A 20,815-nucleotide genomic window follows, 5' to 3' on the forward strand; every position below is an offset into this window, starting at 1 on the left:
ACTAGGACTTGCCATAAACTCTTCATGGTATCTTATTCCACACACATTCCTCCGTAGGGTTGTTCAAGATTTTTGACCCACAAGGCAGTACTGCATCCAGTGAGGCCTGGATCTGCTGCAGAGATCTTTCTTGCTGTTAACCCTGTGCAAACATGACAGCCATGCAAGTTACTCAATGAAAGATTGGAAAAGTATTCCAAGTATGTATAATATGCTGCCCCAGATCACAGAGACCTACCTCTTACTCAGGTAATGGCACTTGTAAGACAGAATAATTTATTCCTTACTTTGTACGGGATATACTGCCGTTTCGCAGAACACTAGATCCTTAAAAACTTTACTGATATAATAGGTCTCTGAATATCCATAGGGATTATCAAAGATGAGTTATGAGTATAAAACAACCGCTCTGAGTTCCAAGTAGAACAAAATATTAATATTTTTTTAAAACTAGGCACATAGCATCACAATTACATCAAAGATAAAGAAATAATACTAAATGCTTGCAGAGAAAAAAGATGTATTGCTTACAGATGAGTGATTTATCGGAACAAAACAATCTTTAAAGAGAAGAACAAAATTAGAGGACTTAACTATCTGATTTCAAGACTTATTATAAAGCTATAGAAATCAAGAGAGTGTGATGTGGTGTAAGAATAGTGCATTGATTAATGGAAGAGAATACAGTCCACAAATAGACCCACACATATATATGTGTTTCATAGAAAGTATAGTACCTATGTTTGTTTTAATTATTGTAATGACATCATGAAAAGAGTATTTTTGCCATCTGAGCGACATGTGCAGGAAGGACACTGAGTGAAAATTACCTTGCCAATCCTAGTCAACACAAACAGCTGTGAGATATAATCATAAATGTTGTCTTAAGTCACTAAATTTTGGATTGACTTTCTACAGCAAAATGGTAACTGAAGCAATGTTTAACATTCATAACAGAAAATGAAGACAAACAAACAAACAAAAAACCCACATCCCTGGTCAATCTTGTTGCATGTAGTAAAATATTCCCTCATTTATTCTTAAGCTTTAGGAGACTTTCCTGCTTTCAAATTTTCCTTTCTCGAGGGTCTTTCAAGCTCATAATTTCCACATTGCCATTTTCTTGAAGATTTCTTGTTCTTCTTTCCTCTACCAAAAACTCTATTACTTATGCTTTTTTCCCAAGCAGTACAGTGACCTTTCTATGAAGATAATGTCCTATAAATAAGATAAAATTAAATAATTACAAGGAAATAAAAGTGTACACCAGGTTGTTGTGTTACCATGGAAAACTTTTGGGAGAAAAACGTATGTCACAATTAAATATGATGTACGTATTCATTTATATAATGTATATTAAGCTCTGATTAGGAACATAAGTCCTATTATATAATTATTCCTATAGGAAAATACATTTAAACATAAAGAACTTAAGACCACTTAAATCATTAAAATGAAAGCATTTTACAGCTCTAAAAAACTACACTACATGAAAATAAGATTTTTAACGTTTCATTAATGTTCTGTGCCCATAACATGATCTTCTGTTAGTTTTAGGGCTCTTTAAACATTAGTTCTCATTTTTGACTGCCTTGTAAATATTTTTTAGTTAATACCATTGAATGCTTTTAAAATATTTTAAATATTGAATATCACTAAAGATTACTTTAAAATATCATTCTAAGTAATATAAGGAAGATACAACTTTGAGAAAAGATCTTAATCTACTTTCATAACTTTAGAAAGTCCTTTTTTTTTTCTTGGTATCACTAAAGTATGCTTACATTTATATAATGATAAGATTGCGATCGGCTTTTTTTTTTTTTAATATCCCTTTAATTTTGGCAGTTTTCTTTGGAGAGTGCCGCCTCCTGGTATAGCAGTTTCTTTGTGAGTTCCGTAATAGGCTCTCTGTTTGAATTCTACAGTGTTATTCCAAACACTTGCCTTCTTTTTGAAGTGTGTACATCCTACACAGATCCTGTAGGATGACTTCCTTGTATAGTGGGAAGTTTTTGACATGTGGGTTTACTGGAGTCCCTTGGCTTTCAACTTGGCTCAGAGCAGATGGTACTGCTAGAGAGAGCGACAACACAGCTCTGAGCTTGAAAATGTTAGTGCGCACATGATGCTTTCCCCCCTCAGGTCTGGTATGATTGATGGGACTTTGGAGCTAAAAACTGAGAAAAATAGATCCTTCACAATTGGCGATTTGCTGGCCAAAAAAATTTAAAAGTTCTCAAAGAAGAATGGGACACAGTTCATTGTTTCAGTGCCAAATAACAGTCCCCTGCCATCTAGAGTGACTTGCCTCTAAAAATAAAGCTTTAAAACTGCTGAGTTTAAGGGAGCCTATAATAATAAATGTAAGGAAAATGAAATAGTTGTTTTAGCTCTAAAATGCCTTTTAGCATTTCTATTATAAGAGAATGGGAGCTAAACGGCACTTAAACCTCTGCTCCAAAAATAAAAAGAAAAGAAAAAATGAAACGTAAAGCTTAAGTACTGTGTTTTTATGTAACATCTAAGGGAGGTGTTAAAATAAGCAATTGATGTTAAATAATTAGAAGCAATATGATTATTGAGAGGATGACGTGTATAGGAGAGATGGAGGTGTGAGAAAGAGTGAGAGAGAGAGATTCAGGTAACTTCATTATAGTTTATAATATTTTCCTATAAACCATAGAAAGCAATGTACTTAAAGAGGACAAATAAAGGCTGTGTAGGCAATTATATGAAACCAGAAAATGGGGATAACAAAATCGTAGTAAATCACTTTCTGTTCAATACTGTATCTACTAAGACACAAAAATATAAATGTATACATATGTGTGTGTGTGTGTGTGTGTGTGTGTATATATATATATATGTATATTTTTTACCCTTTAACTAAAAAAATGGCTCAATACTTATTATAGATTGGGTTAGAAAATTACCTTGAAGGCCATCATCTTAACTCTATTGGAAATCTTGTGAGAGATCCACAGTTATGTAAAATTAGGATCAGATAACACTGTAGAGCAGACTCCCCTCATTTTTTAAAATATAGATTCATTGGGATCCGAAGGCACCAAGTACTGGGGTTAAGATGACAGACCAAGGACACTCCATTGAAAGTCCAGAGGCAGGGAAGTAGTAGTAAAGGTTCGTGACCAGGGGACCTGAGTATAGTTGTGGCAGATACTGGAAGCTCTTTTGGACCCAGTAATTCTTTGAACACCTTTTTTTTTTAGCATTTATTCAATACTAAGTGCTCTATGGTGCTTAGTCCTAGGAATTCTCAGAGCAAATATGTGAAGTTTGTGTTATCATTCACATTTTATAGATGAGAAAACTGAGACTTAGTGACGTGAAGCATCTTGTCCAAGTAAGAAAGTTATTAAGTAAAAGTACAACTCAGGAAGTCAGATTAAAAAGCCTTGATTCCTGATACATACAAAAATTTCATGCAATACTAATCAGTGAAGGTAGGAACTTTTGCCTTATTCACTACTATACTCCCAGTGTCTAGAATAGTGCTGATAAATATTTGTTGAATAGAGAGTGTAATAAATGTAAAAAAAAGAGCTACATTTTCAGTAATAGAATAAGGATTTAGAAATTATTATATTAATTTAATATAGCATGCATTAATTAAAATGTGATGTGGTGTAAAAAAATTAAAACATATAAAATGCACACTTTTGTAGCATGAAAAGCTGCCAGTGATTTCATAATATGCAAAATATAAGGATACAAAGGAATTTTGCACACTAAAAAAAAATTAAAACTTCTTCCCATGGCAAATTTTTAGTCACCTAAGTCACCAAACATAGGCTCAGATATATCCCTCCCCAGGAAGGATTTCAGAGTCCCTTCCCTGAAAATAAAGTTCTTTTCTAGGTAACTGGAAATACCTCCAAAAGAAAAATTCCACATTTGTTAAGCAATAATTACTTACTTTTCAGTGTTGAAATCATTTCACATTTTGGCAATTTTTTTTCATAATAGCAATTTACCAAGAACTAGTTACAACCAAATATTTGCTGAATCCAGATTAGTCCAGACCACTGTGAGAAGATAGGGAGTGTGTGACTTATATCTTAGGGTAATTAAAGGTTAGGTTTATTGAAAATACTTGCACTCATGAAGAAGAGAAAGAGCAATTATTATAAATATGTAAAGAGGAGGGGTTTTAATTCAAAAATAATTCAGAAAAGAGAAAGCTCAGCGAAGTTCCAATGAAGACTTGGCCTTGACATAAAGGTAGGATATAGAAAGACAAGACTGGCAACACCAGATACAGGTGGGAAAGTTGTCTAGGGGTACAGAATTATTTTAAAAGAATTGGAAATAAAAATATTTTATGAGGGAGATACTAAAAAAGTGGACTGGGATAGATATAAAGACATCAAAATTTTAGAATTGATAATAAACCAACGCAGTTACCTAAATTTAAACAGTCCATCGATATCCAGGCAATAGAGGCCATCTTGTTCTGCAGTATTTATTTTTTCTTTATTTCTGATTAATTCTTTATTTCTTCTAAAGTAAATTAACTCTTGGTCTGTTCTGTCCTTCTCTTAGCCAATTAGTTCATTATGGCTTCACTTTTTTTTTTTTTTTGAAATAAGGGAATTTTAGGAATGAGATTTTCATGGCATTGTTAATTTTGAGATTCAGTTTTTAAGTTATAGAGAAATGTTAGAGCTACTGAATTTTGGAAAAGGGTATTATGACAGTGGATTTAACCTGTTAACATAAGTAGAGGATTTGGTATGTTCCTTTCTCTAAAGGTACTCTGATTGATATGAGAATGCCATGGAAGAGTGACAAAAAGAGGAACAGCATCTGCCAAATTTTCAAGCTATTTAGACATTGGATGTGTTCCATCATTTTGCCCATGATGTCTTCTAATAAAAATATTTTGTCTCAGAATAAAAGTTTAATATCTAAAGTATTCTTTGGTCTCAAAATGTTAATAATATAATCAAGTATTACTGATTATGTTTTTGCTTGGCATAGCAGAGAACTACTGATATAAGCATTTCCATATATTAAGAATTATCTTTTTTTCTGCAAACTTTTCAAATGTCTTTGTTTTTCTTGATTAAGCTTTTAAACTTTGACTTTTTTATTCTATTTTGTGAGTACTGATTTTCTAGATGGCTATTTCTTTTTTTAAAAAATTGGAGTAGAATTGATCTACAATGTTGTGTTACTTTCTGCTGTACAGCAAAGTGAATCAGGTATACATATACATATATCCACTCTTTTTTAGATTCTTTTCCCATATAAGTCATTACAGAGTATTGAGTAGGTCCTTATTACTTGTCTGTTTTATACATAGTAGTAGATGGCTATTTCACACTTTGGTCAACTCCCTGCATCTCTGTGGTGTATGAGGAAAGCTCTTTTCCTTGTCAGTTTTTTGCGGATCTTATAAACATGTTCGAACTGCAACACAATGCATTCATGAGTTTTCATAAATTGGTACATTCGTATAGCCACTACTATAATCAAAATGTTACCAAGTCCAAGCTCCTACTGCTCCCTGCAGGACAGGCCAGTGAATCGGGAGATTAGGTGTTGGGGCAAGGAATAGTGGATTTATGTGGAAAGTCAGCAGACCAAGGAGATGGCAGACTAGTGTCCCAAAAACCATATTACCCTAGTTAGAATTCAGACTTCTTTTATACTAAAAAAGGAGGGGGTGTGGCTGGTTGTGAGGCAGGAAAGACAGGGCTGGGCCCAAGGACAGCCTCCTCATGCATAGGCATTAGGCAGAAGGCAAACCACCCTCCTTGCTTAGCACTTAATGAGGCCATGACACATGGAGGAATGGCAGCTAAAACAGAAACTTTGTATCATCTGAGCAAGAAACTCCCACCTTGAAAACCATGAAACATGTGCAAATAAAAATGCACAGGTTGCTTGCTGATGATTGGGTGAAGGACAAAAGCAACCCACCGCAGTCTCCACATTCTTGTGATCAAGGAGATTTCCCAGCCTGACACTTGCACAGAGGGGGTCTCAAATCGTCCTCTAGTAACCTTGGACACATTGTAATATCATTATAATATCATTAGCATTGTGGTTTTGGCCTCCCCACCCCCGTAGGTTTCACTTGGTTGCTCATGGGAAAGATTCAAAATAGAGGCTGGTGGAAGTCCAGATAAGGAATTGAAGATGACAGGATCCTAGGGGAGGGAAAGGGGAATCACCCTCATCTAAACCCCAGAAGATTAACCCCATATTAACAACCTAAGCCCCTATTGCGTGCTTCTCACTCATGAGGATGCCCACACTCTTCTCTGAGTGTGTAACTTTCACTTCTGCCCCAAAGAAACTGCTTCTTTTTGTGCTCTCCCACAGGCCCTGTGCTTCTAATAAACCCTATGCCTGCTTTACAATCTTGGTCTCTTTGTGGAATTCGTTCTTCAAAGAAGACAAAGACTGAGGTCTTCTTGGCACTGAAATCAGTTGTTGCAGACCTTTTGGTGCTGGCCAGACCCTAGAGGGGATGTGATAATCCTTTGTTCTTGCAGCTGTTCACGTAGGGATGGTCAAGTAAACCTCCAACAAGACAAATGTTATTCTCTGTTACGCAACTTTTTACCTCTATATGAATGAAAATTGCTATGCCTTTAAAGGTCAAGCCTCAGAAACAGAGCCTTGAGAATGGGCTATCATGTGTACTTCAGGCTATAGGCAACGTTCTTTTTACAAAGGTACAGAGCCAGCATGACTAAGCATAGGCAACAGAGCACAAAGGTTAGAGCTAAAGGAATATGGAGTCAGGTTTTTTCTTCTCTGTTACAAAAATACAGAAGATTGACATCATCCCAAAGAGTTTCCTTTTTAATCCTTCCCAGTCCAGTCAAATCCCACCCATAGCAACTACTGAGCTTCCATTTGTCGCAGTAACTTTAACTGTCCTTGCTAGATTTTCAAATAAATGGAATCATAGAGTATGCAGTTATTTTTGTCTGGCTTCTTTTGCTCAGGATAATTTTGCTAAGATTCATCCATACTGTTGTGTCATCAATAGTTCATTCTTTTTATTGCTTGAACACTATTTCATTTATGAATACACCATTATTTGTTTATCCATGTAACAGTTATATTTATGTTTTCTCTAGCTTGGACTTCTTATGAGTAAGCTGCTGTAAGCATTCATGCTCAGATGTTTCTATGGACAAGTGTTTTCATTTCAAAGAGGAGTGGAGTGGCGGGGTCTCATGGTAAGTATATGTTTAACTTTATAACACATTGCCAAACATTTTTCTAGAATGTTTGTATAATTTTACAATATCACAAGCCACGTAAAAGAATTCTACTTGCTCCAAAATCTTGCCAGGTTATGGGTTTTGCCAGTTATTTTATTTTAGACATTCTAAAGTACTTGTAAATGCTTTTCATTTTCATGTTAAATTGCATCTTACTTGATGACTGACATTGAATATCTTTTTTGTGTGCTTTTTGACCTTTCTTATCTCATTTTGTGTTGTGTTTTTTAAAATATTCTGTTCATTTTTACTGGGTCGTTTCCTAATAATTGAGTTTTAAATGACACTAACATGTTCTGTATATAGTCATTAATCAGGTATATTTATTGCAGATATTTTCTCGCAGCCAGTGGCTTGCCTTCTGATTTTCTAAACACTGTCTCTTGAAGAGCAGAATTATCATTTAATTTTCATGAAGGCTAATTTGTCATTTTATTCTTTTCATAATCTAAGAAATTTTTGCCTATCCAAAAGAAATAAAGATATCCTCCTATGTTCCCCTATTTTTTCTATAATATTTTATATTGTATCTTTTGTGTTTAAGACTATGATCTATTTGGAGTTAATATTTGCATTTAGTGTAATATGAGTCAACGTATCTATCTATTTATTTATTTATTTATTTTTAAATTTTTGCTGATGGATATCCACTTCTGTAAACATTGTTTTAAACTATCCTTTCTCTGTTAAATTCCCTTGGAAACATTAGTGAAAATCAGTCATCTGTATATGGACAGGTCTCTTACTGAGTCTAAGCTCATACTGCTCCCCACACCACAGACCAATAAATTGAGAGACTAGGTGCTGGAGCAAGGAATAGCAACTTTATTCAGAAAGCCAGCAGACCGAGAACATGGCAGACTAGTCTCCCAAAGAACCATATTACCTGAGTTAGAATTCAGGCTTCTTTTATACTAAAAGGGGAAGAGGTATGGCTGGTTGTTGCACACTTTTTGGTACATGAATTCTCTGTTCTTGTAAATGTCCGGGTAGGGCTGGTTACGATGTTACTGTAAACCTCCAACAACACAATTATTTTCTTTTAGGCAACTTTTTATCTCTGTATGAATGGAAAAGTGTTATCCCTTTAAAGGTCACAGCCTTGAGAATGGGCTCTCCAGTATATTTTAGGCCACAGGCAACATTCTTTTGTAAAAGGTGCAGAGCCAGCATGACTAAGAACAGGCAACAGAGCACAAGGGGTAGAGCTAAAGGAATAGATCTAATATGTTGTCAGGTTTGTTCTCTGTTACATATATACTTCTGGACTCTCCCTCTTCTGTTGAACTGATCTAGTTGTTTGTCTTTAAGCCAGAACTACACTGTCTTGCTAACTGTACCTTTATAGTAAGCCTTAAAACCAGATAGTATAAGTTACCTAACTTTGTTCTTATATTTTCATTAAATTTTATGTAGCATTGTTCTGGGATACAGTTAGGTGAATTGGAATCATTTTGATCTTCCATGACTTGTTTTAAGCTTGGTAGGATGTGCCCAGGGCAGCCTTTAGTCTAAGCTGTAGTCTCTAATTAGTTATCCCCATAACTAAGGTAATCCCATCTTGAGGAGTCTACATGATGCCAGTATTAAAAGGACATTTACCTTTGACTAGGAAGAACAAAAGCTATTTCCAGCACTATATGAGCTTCAGAGATTGTTCTGCGTACTCTTCTTAAGTGATCGTTCTATCACCACCCTCACTGGGTACTTTTCTTACATATTCAGATAAGGATTCTATCAAAGACTTGAGGTAACCCCTTCACAGATCACTGGAATGCTCTTTCTGCAACTTCCTCTACTCTAGTATGTTACTCTGCAAAGTATAGCTTCCTTGGCCTCCCTGAGTGCCAAACTGCATATTCTCTGTGAGACTGCTGGGCTTTGTTTGGTTACCCCTTCCTGTACTACAGCTTGGAAAATCTCTCTAGACAATCAGGAAAGGCTCTCATAGGGCTCATATTATTTCTTCCCCATTTCTTAGGGATCACTGCCTGTTAACTAGTTATACAAAGCCATTGTTTCATGTAGTTTTCTAAGTTTTCAATTATTTAAAACATAGGGTAAATCTCATCCTCGTTGCTCCTTCACAGCCAGAAACAGAGATTAACAATTAAGTATTGCATTAGCTGTAGGTTTTTCATTGATGTGTTTTATTAGATTAAGAAGTTTTCTCCATGTCCTAGTTTATTTATTTATTTATTTAATTTATTTACTTATTTATTTTGGCTGTGTTGGGTCTTCGTTTCTGTGCGAGGGCTTTCTCTAGTTGCGGCGAGCGCGGGCCTCTCACTGTCGCGGCCTCTTGTCGCGGAACATAGGCTCCAGACGCGCAGGCTCAGTAGTTGTGGCTCACGGGCCTAGTTGCTCCACGGCATGTGGGATCTTCCCAGACCAGGGCTCGAACCCGTGTCCCCTGCATTGGCAGGCAGACTGTCAACCACTGCGCCACCAGGGAAGCCCCATGTCCTAGTTTATTGAAAGTTTTTTTCAGGAATGGATGTTGAATTTTGTTAAATATTTTTCTTCATATATTGAGAATATCATGCTTTCCCCCTCTACCAGCTGAAAATAATGAATTACATTGATTACTTTCGTATGGTAAAACAACCTTGCATTCCAAGAATAAGACCTACTTGGTTATGGTACATTGCCATTTTTTAATATATATTGCTGCATTTAATTTGTTAAAATGTTTAAAAGATTATAGCCTCTCTGTGCATGAGGTATATTGTTTCATCTTGTTTTTGTATTTTTGTAGTGTGGTACTCTTTACTTTGTTTGATTTTGGTATCAGGGTAATACTGGACTCAAATTAATGAGTTGAGAGATATCCACTATATTTCTCTTTCTGAAAGTGTCTGCATGAGATTACAATTTTTCCTACATTAAGTGTTTGACAAAACTAACCAATGAAGCTATCTGAGCTTGGAGGTTTCTTTTTAGAGAGGTATTCAACTAAAAATTCTATTCCCCAGATAAGTACTCAGGACTCCACACTTACTGGATGCAGTTCAAATATCTCACCACTCTGTATGAGCTTGAGAATTATTCACTTTGCAAATCCATGCTTGGTCTTTGCCCCTCTTTGTAGCCTTTCATTGGATAAGTGTATGGCCTTGAAATCAGCAAAGATTAAAGGGGGTGCCTATGCAGCTTTTTGGAGGTCTTTTCTGTGTATAACCTCCTTTACGGAATTTTTTCCTGCAATTTCCAGCTGCTTCAGATTCCCCAAAATCTGATCTTACTTTTCATCCTTTGAGGCTACTGGACTCTCTGTGGGTTACCATTCCTTTTGTCAACTATTAAGAAATTGTCTCAAGGCAGGAGCTAATGTGGTCATAAGGCCCCCCTCATTTGTTTCCCTTCTCTCAGGAATCATGGATCTGTGCTACCCGTTGTCTGATGTCTTAAACAGTAATTTCATGTATTTTGTCCTGTTTTCTGGTTATTTACAGTGAAAGTTCTTGCTATTCCATTACGGCCAAAAGGAAAAATCTCAAATTGTTATTTAAATACAAAATAACTATAGAAGCAATCACTTCTAGCTAGCCAAGAATTAGTCTCATTATTTTCCTATGCAAAGAATGTCTCAATACAGACTATTTTTAAATACATTTTCATTTTCTCTCAGGATATCTAGAAAATTGAAAATTCAACACTAATAAAATATTTATTATTTCATTGATAATAATGAGTATAATAGCAAAATTAAATGAGTTATTACTATACTAAGTTGTTATATCTAGTAATAATTTTTAGCCTCTCTGGAGTTTAAGTTGAAATTTTAGGGTCAAAAAGATATGAAATATGGTTCTTACTTTCAGTGAGTTTATAATGTAGAAACCATTTTGTTCAATTTTCAGCATCGATGGATTTCATTTATTATCAAAAAATATATATAAAATGTCTCCATCTAAACAGTAAAAATGGTTACCTGTAACATAAACACAATTTAAGAATGTGCATCAGGTTATTGGTTAGGTTTCTCTTTTCTCATTGGCTTCTAGAAAACGCATAGCCAAACTTGGTTTGGCATATATATAGATAACTGTGGCCTTGGTTTGGCATATATATAGATAACTGTGTTTCACTTTTAGCTCACTAATGGAACAATTTTTATGTATAAAATATTTTTCTTTATTCTCTCACAAATACATCTCATTTATAGTTATGTCGTAATATTTTACGATCTTTGAAGCTGCCTAAATTTCTTTCTCTATGAGACAGGGTACAAATATATTCATAAATATGTACATAAACATGCATAAAAATGTAAACAGATCATTTAGAAAGTATTTTCAAACAGATGTTAAATACATAGAGATAAATGAAAAAAGTTGACCAAATATTTACATTAAAATTTTATCATGACTAAGATACTTTTGATCAGAATCAAAATAAGAAGTTTCATTAATTGCAATTAATGGTATTAAAAAGTAGCAATTAAAATGTGAAGTTTTAAAATAGACGAGTGGTTTAATAGAAAATTACAGTTGAAAAAGGACACACAACACATACATTTATCAAGTCAACTAGTGTGCCATTTGGGGAGATAAGATATTATAATTATCTTTTGGGACTTCCCTGGTGGTCCAGTGCTTGAGACTCTGTGCTTCCCCTGCAGGGGACGTGGGTTTGATCCCTGATGGATCAGGAGACTAAGAGCCCACATGCCTTGAGGTGTGGCCAAAGAAAAAAGATATTATAATTATCTCAATCCACATTACACAAAAGAAATTTAGATTGATTGACTAAAAGTAAAGAATAATAATTTAATATTTATATTATACACACATGCAGAATCTTTTTACATGCATAATTTTAGGATGGGAAGGTTTTTCTAAGGTTTCAAAAACTCAGAAACCAGAGAGAAAATCTGACAGATTTGATTAAGAAGATTGAAAAATGTCTGCATGGTATTATAAATCATCCATCAATGAATTTCCAAACAAACAATGGACTGAGAAAACCTATTTAAGATAAATGTAACAGAAATAGCTTAATTACTCACAGTACAAAGGGGCACTATATATCTACAGAAAATTTCTGATAGAGAAGTACATAAAGTATGTAACTAGACAATTTGAAGAAGAAATGAACAGATTGTTAACCTCACATGGAGATTAAGGTGCATATCTGAAAAATGCAACTTAAAACAATGTGACATACTTTTTCATCCAAACTACTTTGCAAAATTAAGCCAAATCAAATGAAACCACTTAATTTACTTAGTCTTTGAAATGTATGAGGAAACCATTTTAGCCTGACTTGAAATTTATTTGGCTGTATTAGTAAAAACATAACTTATGAAAATTCTTTGATACAGTAATTCTGCTTCTAATAATATACACTATAAGAACTAATATAAACACATAAGTATAAATTATATTAAAATACTTATTGTATAATAACAAAAACTATAAATAATTTAAAGATCCATTAAAAGGAGGTATATAATTTTAAAAGAGCACAATACTACTAAGAATTAACATTTGGACATCAAAAATTTAGAAACAGTTTTATTAAAAGATGGCTACAATAAATTGTCAAGGGAAAAAAGAAGTTGCATATGTGTGTGTATATATTTGTGTTTATACATGTACACATACATATATATGTGTACAAGTATACGTATATATGTGTGTGGATAGATAGAGATAGATAGATAGGTCTAGCTGATAATGTTTAAGTTTGCATGTTGGTTTTTCCAGCTGTATAAGCTAGAGAAATTCATTGACATTATTAAACCTCAGTTGTGTTCTGTGTCTTTTTAAAATTTTAATATATTTGAGTTGAATTAAATTTTTAGTATAAATGAACTGAATTTTTACCAAGTACATAATCATTAAACTTTTTGCATAAAATATATGATTTGAAAAATAAAATATTCTTCCTATTTCAAAATATATTTTGCAATACCATGTTTTTCTCCTAAACTTTTTATCAGTATAACTTTTTTCTAACTATTCAACTCAAAGAAAGTTGCAGAAAAGAAATTTAAATCACAATTATTAAGCCTCAAGGAATTTTCTAGAATATATGTATAATCTTTTGTTTCCAAATCAAGCTATGTAGATGTTATGTTTGTACCTTTATTTGTAAGATTAACAGTTGCAATGTTTCTTCAAAATATTTGTAACACTTTATGACAGAAGAAAAGCAAAAATTTTCAACTACTCAGAACATGCCAAAGCGATATTAAGAGTGAATAAGAGGAAGAGTCCCAATACTGGTAATGGTGAAGTAACTTGTACGAAACTGAGCCTCCTGCTAATAACAACTATAAACTCAGAACACAACAACACAACATTAAAAACAAAAATCACAGACACACAAGTATTTGAAGATAACTGGAAAGCAGCAAAATGCAGGTGGAAACTGGAGGCGCATGACCCTTGAAAGAATGAAATTAAACTTAGCAACATCTACGTGAATATAACTTTTCTCATGAGAACACATTTCACATTACACTGCATATTGGCTGGAATTTAAGGAAAAAGCTTGTTTTACAGAGTTGAGGTGATAAAGATTAGGATATGAGCATATTAGTGCAGTTGGAGATTGAAGGGGGAAATCATAAGAGAAGCCAAAAGAGAGAGAACCCAAAATCTATGTATAAACTGCCATTAAATCCTTGACTTACTGCAGAATTGAATATGCATGGAAGAGACTTAAAGTGACCCAGTGAAAAGCTGTAAGTTTGGAAAGCCTGAGCAAAGATTTTCAGTTTGTGCCTACCACAAAGGAGACAGAGTTTAGAACTTGAGGCCCATCAACTTAGAGAATTTTGATAAATATCTTGCACTTTCCAATTAAATCTCCATAAAGTTCTTGTCTTAGGAGTAAAACTATATTTAGAGTCAAAAACTTAGAACTAGGAGTGAAATTGAAACTTAAAGACTGCCATGTAAAGAGCATTAACACAAGCCTACACAAATTCAGAGTGATCAGCCAGAACTAACCAACTGTTACAACAAAAATCAACACTCCTCAGAGGAAGAAAACGAAATCCAGAATTTTTACAACACAATATTCAAAATGTCTAGTACAGAGTAAGTTTCCAGGCAATTCTTATTTTCCTTTTATTCATTTATTTCCTTCCTCTTCTTTATTTCTCTTCCTTTGCCTTCCTAAGGGGGGGGGGTGGAAATTAGTCTGAAGTCATTAGGTGCAGCCAAGCAAAACATACATAAACGTATTTAGGAGAATGGAGAAGGGGGGATTCACAGTTATATAAAGAGTTAGAACATGAGCAGGATGAAGGGCTTCTCAGTATGAGATATCAGAGTTTAGCGTGAAAGGCATCTACGTGGCAGGGGTGTTTCATACAAGTTGTCCAAGCCTGAACATAGTGAGAATGATATCCATGTGGGAGGGTGACCTGCTGTCCCTACTGGTGTATGGTGTGGGAGTCCAAATGAGCTGAGAACAGCATCCACCCATAGATGTGAAAATGAGGTATCAGCATATAAGGATTAGAAAAGTCTACTATGATGTCTTTCTATGGGGAAAGACATCTACAATGGAGAGGTTGGAACACAAATAGTGTGAATAGGGCTTCCACATGGGGGTGCAACCTGGAAGGGTGTGAAGGGAGCCAGGATGGTGAGTTGGCCTGGTGGCAGTTGTTGAAGCCTGACATGAGGGATTGAGAAGTTCTCCATGGTAGGGTGGGCTGCTGGAATTTGAGCAGTGTAAGGAAGCAACTGTATCAGTCTACTAAGGCTACCTTAACAAACTACCATAGACCAGGTGGCTTAAACTAGAAATTTATTTCATTATAGCTCTGGAGACCTAAATTTCAAGATCACCGTTTTAGAGGTTTGGTTTCTACTGAGGCCTCTCTCCTTGGTTTGTGGATGCCACCTTCTCACTATGTCCCTACATGGGCTTTTTACTATGTATGCACATCCTTGAGTCTCTTCTTATAAGCATGCCAGTCATATTGGATTATGGCCTCACCCTTATGACCTCATCTAACCTTAATTACCTCCTTAGGAGCCCTTATCTCCAAATACAGTCACATTGGGGGTTATGGCTTCAAGTTATGAAATTTGGGGGGACATAGTTCAATTCATAACAGCAACCTACATGAGATGGGAGAAACAAGAAGTTGGAACCTTGGTAAGAAAAGGAGGGTGTCTAATTAAGGGTACAGATGTGATGGCACAGTACAGGGTATTAGACCTTGAGTAGGATTCAGAGGACATCTGACTGGATGGGGGTGAAGAAGAGGGTTGGCAGTAACAAGAGGTTACTTACTTATTAAGTGGTTGATTAAACAAGTTAAGTACATTAGAAATAAAAAGTTTCAGGTTTATTGCTGCCAGATAATTAAGTTACAAATATGAAAAGGTAGAAAATTAGAATAAACCCTGTAATGTTAAATTAGGGTTAGAAGTATTAGCATAAACATGATTCTATACATATGTGTAGATTCTGTACATATGTATGCATATATACACACATACATACATAAATGCTTATGTAATATACATATACACACATGCATATATAAGATATTTGTCTCTGTGTATGTAAAATCACTGAGAGCCTAGAAAGCAGTGACAACACAATAGGTGTTATCTACTAAATATCACTCATTACTAAAAAAAAAAAAAAAAAAAAGTCCCTGGGTAAACTGATAATTCTAGGACTGGGACAGGAAATGTGTAAGATGAGCCAGGAAACAAACACGTGCTCAAAGATTGATGGAGATATGTCACAAGGAACAGAAGTCAGCTTTAAGAGGCTCCCAAATCTGGGACAATTTGAGCATTAAAACAAATAATGATGGTAAAGGATTATAATCAATTGGATAAAATAATGTATAAATGAGTCCATCATCTATACTACTAAACTGATCATTATTTATTAGGGAGAGGTAATTGTTCTGTGTTTGTGTTATAGAAACCATTATCCAAACCTTAAATGCTAGCACACCTCAACATCACGTTTCTGCCCTTTTCTTTTTCACTAAGCCTCCTTATCTACTGCCATGACCTCAAATGCTAAATATATCCCCAGAGTCACACACTGATGTCTCCCATTCAGATTGTTCCTCTGAACTCCAAATGTGTATTTAATATTCCTACATAGATGAATACACATAATGTTAGATGTGAATATTTATACATCTCAAACTCAATTCCAAAATTTTCCCTTTCCCCAAAACTGTTTATCTTCAGCATTCCCCATTTGGTAAGTGGCACCTTTATTCAGCTAAGTAGTTTAGGCCTAGAATCTGCAATAACAATTTCCTCTCCTTTATACTTCCAGTCCAATCTGTCTCCTACTCCTGAAAATCTTGCCTCAAAAATATCCCTTTCAGCTTTATAAATTATCCAGCTTCTTCATGTTAATTTAGTCTTAACTTGTAGGTAGTATATTATGATATGTAAGAACATAGACTCCATAGCCAAACTGCCTGTGTTTGAAATTCTTTCTCTTCCATCTAATAGCTGTGTGACCCTGGAAAAATAGTTTACCCTGTTGGTGACTCTGTTTCCTTATCTGCAAAATAGTATACTAATAATAGTATCTATTTTATAAGATATTGTGAAAGTATACCTAAATCAGCACTGAAACAGTATTCAAAACATTTCAGTTACTTTTTGCTATTATTATTTTCTAAGCCAGAATCATCTCTGGCCTGTTTTATAGCAGGTCTTTTCTAATCGGATACTCAGTATTTATCTTGCCATATTCACTTAATTCTCCACACAGTAGCCTGAGTGATCTTTCTAGTAACATCTAATCATGTTACTTCTTTATTACCTTTCAATTGTTGCTTATATACCTTTTTTGTAATGTGCAAAATCATTTTTGTGACCTTATTCTTCCATTTCTTTTATACTCCAATTATAATAATCTTCCATATGTTTCTCTTAGGCACTAAGCCGTTTCTTGCCTCATGGCTTTTGCATATGCTACATGAAATGCAGACTTTATAGAATTAGACCAGGAAAGTCATTAGCCAAACAAAAATAACAATAACAACAACAAAAACTTGGGAGGGAGGAATCTGATTTCCATAGTTGCCATATTATATTACCTAAAATGTCCAGTTTTCAGCAAAAAATAAAATTAAATGACCTCAAAGAAACAGAAAAGTATAAACCATACACAGGAATAAAAGCAATCAATAGGAGGAGGGGCAAGATGGCGGAAGAGTAAGACACGGAGATCACCTTCCTTCCCACAGATACAGTAGAAATACATCTACACGTGGAACTGCTCCTACAGAACACCCACTGAATGCTGGCAGAAGACGTCAGACCTCCCAAAAGGCAAGAAACTCCCCACGTACTTGGGTAGGGCAAAAGAAAAAAGAAATAACAGAGACAAAAGAATAGGGACGGAACCTGCACCAGTGGGAGGGAGCCGTGAAGGAGGAAAGGTTTCCACACACTAGGAAGCCCCTTCGTGGGCAGAGACTGCGGGTGGCAGAGGGGGGAAGCTTCAGAGCCACGGAGGAGAGCACAGCCACAGGGGTGCGGAGGGCAAAGCGGAGAGATTCCCGCACGGAGGATCGGTGCCGACCAGCACTCACCAGCCCGAGAGGCTTGTCTGCTCAGCCGCCGGGGCAGGCGGGGGCTGGGAGCTGAGGCTTGGGCTTCGGTGCTAGCCGGGAGGGAGTCCAGGAAAAAGTCTGCAGCTGCCGAAGAGGCAAGAGACTTTTTCTTGCCTCTCTGTTTCGCGGCGCGCAAGGAGAGGGGATTCAGAGCGCTGCCTAAACGAACTCCAGAGACGGGCGCGAGCCGCGGCTATCAGCGCGGACCCCAGAGGCGGGCCCGAGCTGCGGCTAACAGCGCGGACCCCAGAGACGGGCGTGAGCCACGGCTATCAGCGCGGACCCCAGAGGCGGGCGCGAGCCGCGGCTAACATCGCGGACCCCAGAGACGGGTGCGAGCCGCGGTTATCAGCACGGACCCCAGAGACGGGCAGGAGACGCTAAGGCTGCTGCTGCCCCCACCGAGAAGCCTGTGTGCGAGCACAGGTCACTCTCCACACCTCCCCTCCCGGGAGCCTGTGCCGCCCGCCACTGCCAGGGTCCCGTGATCCAGGGACAACTTCCCCGGGAGAACGCACTGTGCGCCTCAGGCTGCTGCAACGTCACGCCGACCTCTGCCGCCGCATGCTCGCCCCGCCTCCTCTGTACCCCACCCTCCCCCTGGCCTGAGTGAGCCAGAGCCCCCGAAGCAGCTGCTCCTTTAGCCCCGTTCTGTCTGGGCGGGGAACAGACGCCCTCAGGCGACCTACATGCAGAGGCGGGGCCAAATCCAAAGCTGAATGCCAGGAGCTGTACGAACAAAGAAGAGACAGGGAAATCTCTTCCAGCAGCCTCAGAAGCAGCGGATTAAAGCTCCACAAACAACTTGATGTGCTGCATCTGTTGAATACCTGAATAGACAACGAATCATCCCAAATTCAAGAGGTGGACTTTGGGAGCAGGATATATTAATTTTTCCCCTTTTCCTTTTTTTGTGAGTGTATAGGTGTATGCTTCTGGGTGAGATTTTGTCTGTATAGCTTTGCTTTCACCATTAGTCCTAGGGTTAGGTCTGTCCATGTTTTTTTTTTTTTTTTTTACTTAAAAAAATTTTTTTTCTTAATATTTTTTCTTATTTTTTACTATAAAAAATTAATAAATCTATTTTTAAAAATAAACAAAAATTTTTTTTCTGAATACATTTATTCTGAAAAATTTTTTTCTTATTTTTTATTATAATAGCTTTATTTTATTTTATTTTATCCTCTTTCTTTCTTTCTTTCTAATTTTTTCTCCCTTTTATTCTGAGCCGTGTGGATGAAAGGCTCTTGGTGCTCCAGCCAGGCATCAGGGCTGTGCCTCTGAGGTGGGAGAGCCAACTTCAGGACACTGGTCCACAAGAGACCTCCCAGCTCCACGTAATACCAAACGGTGAAAATCTCTCAGAGATCTCCATCTCAACATCAAGACCCAGCTTCACTCAACGACCAGCAAGCTACAGTGCTGGACACCCTATGCCAAACAACTAGCAGGACAGGAACACAGCCCCATCCATTAGCAGAGAGGCTGCCTAAAAACATAATAAGGCCACAGACACCCCAAAACACACCACCAGACGTGGACGTGCCCACCAGAAAGACAAGATCCAACCTCATCCACCAGAACACAGGCACTAGTCCCCTCCACCAGGAAGCCTACACAACCCACTGAACCAACCTTAGCCACTGGGGACAGATACCAAAAACAATGGGAACTACGAACCTGCAGCCTGTGAAAAGGAGACCCCAAACACAGTAAGATAAGCAAAATGAGAAGACAAAAAACCACACAGCAGGTGAAGGAGCAGTGTCAAAACACACCAGACCTAACAAATGAAGAGGAAATAGGCAGTCTACCTGAAAAAGAATTCAGAATAATGATAGTAAAGATGATCCAAAATCTTGGAAATAGAATAGACAAAATGCAAGAAACATTTAACAAGGATGTAGAAGAACTAAAGAGGAACCAAGCAATGATGAAAAACACAATAAATGAAATTAAAAATACTCTAGACGGGATCAATAGCAGAAAAAGTGAGGCAGAAGAACGCATAAGTGACCTGGAAGACAGAATGGTGGAATTCACTGCTGCGGAACAGAATAAAGAAAAAAGAATGAAAAGAACTGAGGACAGTCTCAGAGACCTCTTGGACAACATTAAACGCACCAACATTCGAATTATAGGGGTCCCAGAAGAAAAAGAGAAAAAGAAAGGGACTGAGAAAATATTTGAAGAGATTATAGTTGAAAACTTCCCTAATATGGGAAAGGAAATAGTTAATCAAGTCCTGGAAGCACAGAGAGTCCCATACAGGATAAATCCAAGGAGAAACACGCCAAGACACATATTAATCAAACTATCAAAAATTAAATATAAAGAAAACATATTAAAAGCAACAAGGGAAAAACAACAAATAACACACAAGGGAATCCCCATAAGGTTAACAGCTGATCTTTCAGCAGAAACTCTGCAAGCCAGAAGGGAGTGGCAGGATATACTTAAAGTCATGAAGGAGAAAAACCTACAACCAAGGTTACTCTACCCAGCAAGGATCTCATTCAGATTTGATGGAGAAATTAAAACCTTTACAGACAAGCAAAAGCTGAGAGAGTTCAGCACCACCAAACCATCTTTACAACAAATGCTAAAGGAACTTCTCTAGGCAAGAAACACAAGAGAAGGAAAACACCTACAATAACAAACCCAAAATATTTAAGAAAATGGGAATAGGAACATACATATCGATAATTACCTTGAATGTAAATGGATTAAATGCTCCCACCAAAAGACACAGACTGGCTGAATGGATACAAAAACAAGACCCATATATATGCTGTCTACAAGAGACCCACTTCAGACCTAGAGACACTTACAGACTGAAAGTGAGGGGATGGAAAAAGCTATTCCATGCAAATGGAAATCAAAAGAAAGCTGGAGTAGCAATTCTCATATCAGACAAAATAGACTTTAAAATAAAGACTATTACAAGAGACAAAGAAGGACACTATATAATGAT

The sequence above is a fragment of the Eschrichtius robustus genome, chromosome 9 (assembly GCF_028021215.1).
Source record: "Eschrichtius robustus isolate mEscRob2 chromosome 9, mEscRob2.pri, whole genome shotgun sequence".
NCBI lineage: Eukaryota > Metazoa > Chordata > Mammalia > Artiodactyla > Eschrichtiidae > Eschrichtius > Eschrichtius robustus.